This window comes from Berghia stephanieae, unplaced genomic scaffold, assembly GCF_034508935.2.
Source record: "Berghia stephanieae isolate SIO BIC M18660-M18661 unplaced genomic scaffold, UCSD_Bste_1.3 scaffold2133, whole genome shotgun sequence".
Lineage (NCBI taxonomy): Eukaryota > Metazoa > Mollusca > Gastropoda > Nudibranchia > Aeolidiidae > Berghia > Berghia stephanieae.
This window is the reverse complement of record NW_027623217.1, coordinates 2,314-8,501: the sequence shown is the minus strand read 5'-3', so window position 1 is coordinate 8,501 and position 6,188 is coordinate 2,314. Positions and strand designations below refer to the sequence as shown.

General features: G+C 34.1%; 1 long non-coding RNA gene across 3 annotated transcripts; it reads left to right on the top strand.

Annotated features, from left to right (window-relative positions):
- Window positions 1-803: 803 nt before the first annotated feature.
- On the top strand, window positions 804-5,946 carry LOC144961325 (uncharacterized). Of its 3 annotated transcripts, XR_013643127.1 has the most exons (5): window positions 804-1,683; window positions 2,073-2,180; window positions 4,077-4,266; window positions 4,598-5,047; window positions 5,779-5,946. It is a non-coding gene; the product is annotated as an uncharacterized LOC144961325 (long non-coding RNA). The 3 variants fall into 3 exon arrangements; XR_013643126.1 differs by having other exon boundaries at window positions 4,598-5,946; XR_013643128.1 differs by lacking the exons at window positions 804-1,683; window positions 2,073-2,180 and adding an exon at window positions 2,971-3,141 and having other exon boundaries at window positions 4,598-5,946.
- Window positions 5,947-6,188: the final 242 nt, after the last annotated feature.

Sequence of the window (6,188 nt, the reverse complement as noted above, 5' to 3'; positions counted from 1 at the left end):
AGATGATATTTTTTTCCGTGTAAATCATCTCTCTGTTATGTATTATTATTTTTATTTTGAATGTATAATGTAAGCATTTGAGTGTGTTCCTCTTTGTTGGATTTTGTGCTTTGTGTCTGGATGAGACTTGTAGGTGATTTCAAACTAAGTACATTGGTGGTATGCTCTTGGAATCTACATCTGATCTCTATTTGTTCTCAATTCCCCTTTGTCTTACTTTTTCTTGGGTGCTTTAATTGTAATTCTAGAACTTTTTACTATCCCATTTTCTTCCTTTTTACTGGCGCTGATATAACCCAAATGTGTTGCAAGCGCCGTAAAACCCTTAAAAACAAAAAAAAAAAACAACATAGAGACCCTACCACCTGTGCTATTAGCCACTGAGTCCCTACCACCAGTGCTATCCAGGCATAGAGACCCTACCACCAGTGCTATGAGCCAGTGAGTCCCTACCACCAGTGTTATTAGCCACTCCCACTACCACCAGCGCTATTACTATTATTACTATTAGCCATTGTCATTGAGTCCCTACCACCAGTGCTATGTACCATTGAGTCCTTACCACCAGCGCTATTGGCCTTTGAGGCCCTACCACCAGTGCTATTAGCCATTGAGTCCCTACCACCAGTGCTATCCAGCCACTGAGTCCCTACCACCAGTGCTATGTGCCATTGGGTCCTGACCACCAGCGCTATTGGCCTTTGAGGCCCTACCACCAGTGCTATCCAGCCATAGAGCCCCTACCACCAGTGCTATCCAGCCACTGAGTCCCTACCCCAGTGCTATTACCCATTTGAGATAGAACAAAATTGACGTCACTCAGTTCTTTATTATCGTTTTTAGCCATTTTCTAAATGATTAGTTCTCATTGATTGTATCAAGACAAAACTATAAAAGGTTGAGGTTACACATCGATTAGTAGAGTGGTATCACGGAGATCAGTTTTCCCAAATAATTCCAGGTGATGGGGAAAAAACATCCGGTTAAAAAAGGTTTTGACGAAATATGCAGTGAAGACATGCGAAGGCAAAATATGCCACCGCACATAATAATAATAATAATAATAATAATAATAATAATAATAATAATAATAATAATAATAATAATAATAATAATAATAATAATAATAATAAATAATCTACCAATCCTTAAGTACAGCTAACTAAGCAATCTACACGACATTAAGTCCGGCTAGCCTGCCAGTCTGGCTGTCATTAAGTACGGCTAGACTGGTAGGCTAGACGTACTTAAGTACGCCTAGACTGGTAGGCTAGCCGTCATTAAGTACGGCTAGCCTTTTCCTTTTTTGAAACAAACTGTGGAAGAGTAGAAATCTGTCTTAGTCTAGTCTTCTAAGTTGAGTCGTAGCCTACATCTAGTATATATCTCAGTCTACTTGGATTTTGCCTGTTATCCTTCATATGTCAATGATATACTGAAGTAGTCTGAATGTGACCATGATATTATATTATTATTTGATTTTATCTCCAGGGAGGAAAATGGAGATAACAGTAACAGCGATCCATTGAGTCAAAGTTTGAGTGAACCAGAGGACCCAGACTTCATCATTCCACCAAGTCCGCACGAAGAACAAGAGACCGTGACATATACACAACTTACATGTCAGAATGCAAATTCAACATGCAGGAATAATACAGTAAAAAGAGATGACGATGATGAAAGGTAAGACGTGGCGCACTTGCTTGGAGGAACTGATACTGATAGTCTGCTATCCCAGTACTAGTATATATTTGTTCATTCACAAGAACTTTTTTTTTTGTTCTGAAATGGATGGTGTAGATTTGCAGTCATACATATTTTCTGCTGTGAATAATCTCCATTGTTGATTCGCCTAAAGTGGAGTCTATAGGCATTTAGTGATGATGAATAGGTTGTTGCTGTAATGTCAATAGATCTGGATTATATTTTTTATTAACCTTTCCATAAGAATAAATGACAGTCAAAGATCTAAAATTATTTATTGACATATTGTATTATTGCTTTATTAATTCTCATTCAACATTTTACTTTCTTTACATCTGGTAAAATTTTCAATCTCTATTTATTTCCAGACCTGTAGATTGCATATCAGACGAACCCTTACGAACAATAGATTTAAATACAATGGAACAGCATGAAAACCTGGCGAATTCAGTTGAAGAAAATGCTACCGATCTAACGTAAGATACTTTAATCATCTGATAATTTCATTACTAATCAATTTATTTGTTTTGCTGTGGCACACTTATGTTTTTATTATGGCTACGCTTATTTGTACTACCACTGCAAATAACGCCAGAGCTTATTTGTACTCTTACTAAAAATAGAAATTGCGTAATTACTAAAAATATAACATTTTATACGGATAGAACTGCAATATACAATGAATTATCTGGAAGTCAAAAAGTGAACACTTCATCTCATCACTCTAGTGCTGGGATTACCCGCCCAAATAATTACCCGGGTAATACCCGGGTAGTGGCCTGATTACCCGGGTACCGCGGGTACCGTGCAGGAGTGACTTTTGTCCCCAAAATTTTTTTTGTGGGGGGGGGGGGGGGGGGGGGGGGTTATTTTTTAATTTTTTTTATTAATTTTTTTATTTATTACAACAAATGAAGCGAAACTGAAGTAAGAAACAATTATAATTAACTACAATGAAAAAATAATAAATAATAAATAAAATCAAAGTACCTGAGATTCCTTTAAAAGATAAAACTAATATAATATAGTCTTAACCTATTGATTCCAAAATTGAATCAAATGTGTGTTAACAAATAAAACAAAAAAATCATTGTAATTGAAAAATAAAGTAGGAAAATCTTTTGAAAAAATGTCATGTAAATTTAAATATGTAAATAAAATTGTATTATTTCCAATTTTTGTTCAAAAATATTAAAACCGCCAAAAATGATCACTCTCAGTTCGGTTTCCATTTGTTGAAGCGGGTACCCGTTACCGCCCTTTTACCCGAGTACCCGGTTTAACTTTATTACCCGCGGGTACTCGCGGGTACCCGGGTACCCGCCCAGCCCTACTCATCACAATCACATTATTATTATTACTATTATTACAAGTTGATTTTGACGGACTTTGGTAATTCTTCACTCTTTTCAAGTCACAGAATACTCAGTTTACAAGGTAAGCATACGAAATGCACATTTTAATTCATTTCTTATTTTTATAACTAAACATGCTTTGGGGTTGTGTGTTTGTTGATTGTGCATCAGCTGACGACACATTTGTCGCTACCGCGAATTACTTAACTTTATTACTTTATTTTGTGAAAAATAACAATAACAGGGCTTTAAAAAAATTAAAATACTATCCCCCCCCCCCCCAAATAATTTAAATCAGCCTTCCATGTCAGGTGATTAAAACCAGGTGTTTCAATGTTCGATCCCCAGTCAAAAGGTTGCTAATTTTATCAAGATCAAGAGGTTTCGAGTACTCACGACATTCCAGGCTCAGGGTCCTTTAAAAAATACTTTTCATTCAGTTATGTTATTATCTTTATTATGGCCGACACAGCATGCATCGTCCATACTTTTTCAAAACTTTTTTTTTGGGGGGGGGGGGGGCGGCTGTTTTTTTATATCGGAAAATTGGGTTTTGTATGTTATGTTCATGGAGAGAGAGAGAGAATATTTTATAATGATAAGATATCTGTAGTGGTAGTATTATTAGTAGTTTTGAAATGCTTATGATGATGACAATGTGAGATAATTATATTAGTGTGATTATTTTTATTATATTTTTAAAAATTACGTACGGCTATGTCGTAGTGGTATGACACTCGCTTTTGGACCGGAAGGTCCTGGGCTCGAGCCTCGCTCGGCGCATAGTTGAACTCTTGGAAAAGGCACTTTGCTCACTTTCTCTCACCGGACTCAGTTGTAAAATGTGTACTTGGCCGTTAACTGCGTTGCCTCTGTCCGAAGAAATTGTAATATCGCCTAACAGACGGTATGTCCCGTTCAACATGCGAAGTGTTGCTGTTATAAACTTTAGCATTGGCATGTATGTGCCTATTTCGCTGTAGTGAATTTAATTTAATGTTTTGTTTTCATCGACAGCTAACATGAAAGAACACTGTTGGCGTTACTGGTGTCCTGACAATCCATAAAGATGCTGGCTCAAGGGCTATTCTGGCAAGGTGTGTTGAGGCAAACCTGTGGCAAACCTTTGCCTGTGGCAAAACTCATCAATCAGCAAACCATCATCTGGGCCAGCAGACCAGAGTGTCTGCATGCACTTTTGACAATGGTTAGTAATGTTGTCAAATCTCCATAGCGCCTTTACATTTTTTATTGGTGATCAATAAAATAAATGCTCATTTTTCTAAATGAAAATGGCAAAGCATCATTTGAATTGAATTACTACTGATTGTAGTAACTTAACGACAGACTATAGTTTGTTGCCAAGAGTTTTGTTCTAGGGATGTAAAACCAATGAAATTTCAAGTGTGTTGGTGTGAATAATGATCATTTTTTAAAAATTGCTATGTCTTTGACAAATGCATTTTATGACAATAATGCCATTTCCAAAAATTGCTAATGAAATGTGTCACTTTTTTATTTCAATTTTTTCCATCCAGAGCAGGATCAACCCTCTTTGTGGAACTACAAAAAAGTGGAGGCAAACAAGTAGTGTTGACTTTTTCTGTATTGAGGCGAAAGAGATTTTTATTCCAAGGGTTTGGGAAAGCAAATTGCTTTTTATTCAGAGCTAGTGCACTATTTAACTGTTTTATTGTCTAAAATAGAATTGATTTTGCAGTTCAACTTGACTAGATATCTAATTTTATACGACTTGTCTCTCAAGTAGAATAAAAAAATGAAAAATGAGGATAGCGTGCCATATCATATTTTGAAAAATCATTTAATATATCTAGAAATCATCTGTATAACCTATTGTATACAGTAAATAATTAGGTTTTGTGATTATAATGATGAATTCATAAGGTATGACATCATATTTGACCACAAAATTATTTTATCTCTGGGCGTAAAAAAATCAATTTTACAGCTTTTTTTTTATCTAAGGGGTATGGGTTAGTGAACCGATTATAATTTTTTTTAGACTTAGATCAATCTACAAAATTTTCGTTTTCTTGTCCTATTACGGTCATATTTTGAAAGTTTGATGGATCATTTCTTTTACTTGTCTGCAAAATCAGCCTTTTACTTTACGTCAAATTATAGAAAAAGCTTGCGCTTTCTCAAATGTCTGTTTTATGTCATTTGTCTGATTTTCTAGCAATCCTACCTTAGTCATTTTCCTTTAAATTATCTTCAAATTTATTCAGAATCTTTTCTATGATGTGTTTTACATCATGATGTAAGTGTTTGGGGGTAAATTAAAATTTAGCAATTTTATAAATTTTAAAATTCATTTGTTCCTGTCGATCCGCGCTAAATTTTCAGTTGAAATCAAATAAAAATTCTAAAAAAATTATTCCAAGAGTTTTCATGATATAGCTATTTATGAAAGAAACATTGTGTTTAAATTTGAAAGAAATTTATATGCTAGTTTTTGGTGCATCTATGTTAGAAATTTTAGGGTTTTACGTCTAATTTTAGCTTATGTTGCCCCTTAAAAAAGTTTTTTTTTTTAATTCAGTTATTTTTGGTGTTTAGCATCAAATTATACATTACATTATTAGTTCATGAGATATAATTAAAAATTTTAGAACTATAAAGAGTATTTGACCACTAAAGTAATTTTTTGGTGAATAACAGCAGATATTAAATTATTTCGCAATTTTTTTTCTTAGAGGTATGGGTTAGCGAATCGTTTATAATTTTTGTCAGAATTTGATCAATTTATAAAATATGACTGTTTTCTTGTTCCATATTGGTTATACTTGATGATTGTTGGCCTTTGTCTGCATTATTAGCTTTATTATCAAATTAAAGACAAATTTTTCATTTTCTCAAAATTTCATTGTGCGTCATTCTCTGATTTTCTAACATTCACATCTGGATTGTTTCCCATCAGATTGTCTTCAAATTTGGTCAGAATTTTTCTTATGATGTGTTTTGCATCATGATGGTTGGGTTTTGGGCTAAACAAAAATTTAGCAGTTTTATGAATTTTTAAATCAATTTTTTTTCCTGTCATGTCACACCAAATTTTCACTAAGAAATCGAAAAAAAATTCTGAAAAATTTATTTACAAGACTATTG